Below are 277 nucleotides of genomic sequence, written 5' to 3' on the forward strand. Positions count from 1 at the left end.
CCCCTGGCGCCAAAACAAACCCCCACCACTCCACTCCTGGCGTCAAAAGCAAATCCCCTCTTCCCCCCTAGACGTCAAAACAAACCCCCTCTTCCCCCTAGACGTCAAAGCAAATCCCACCCACTCCCCCCTAGACGACTAGAAGGGCCTGTCTGGAAAAAGGGAGCGCTCAGGCTGCTTGGTGACACGAGGATGGAGTAATGAGGTAAATGGCGCGTTTTGATTGGTTCGCTCCATAGCTGCCCACGCTACGAATGGTGAGGGAGAGGGTGCGTTG

Source organism: Trachymyrmex cornetzi, unplaced genomic scaffold (genome assembly GCF_001594075.2).
Source record: "Trachymyrmex cornetzi isolate Tcor2-1 unplaced genomic scaffold, Tcor1.1 scaffold1263, whole genome shotgun sequence".
Taxonomy (NCBI): Eukaryota; Metazoa; Arthropoda; class Insecta; order Hymenoptera; family Formicidae; genus Trachymyrmex; species Trachymyrmex cornetzi.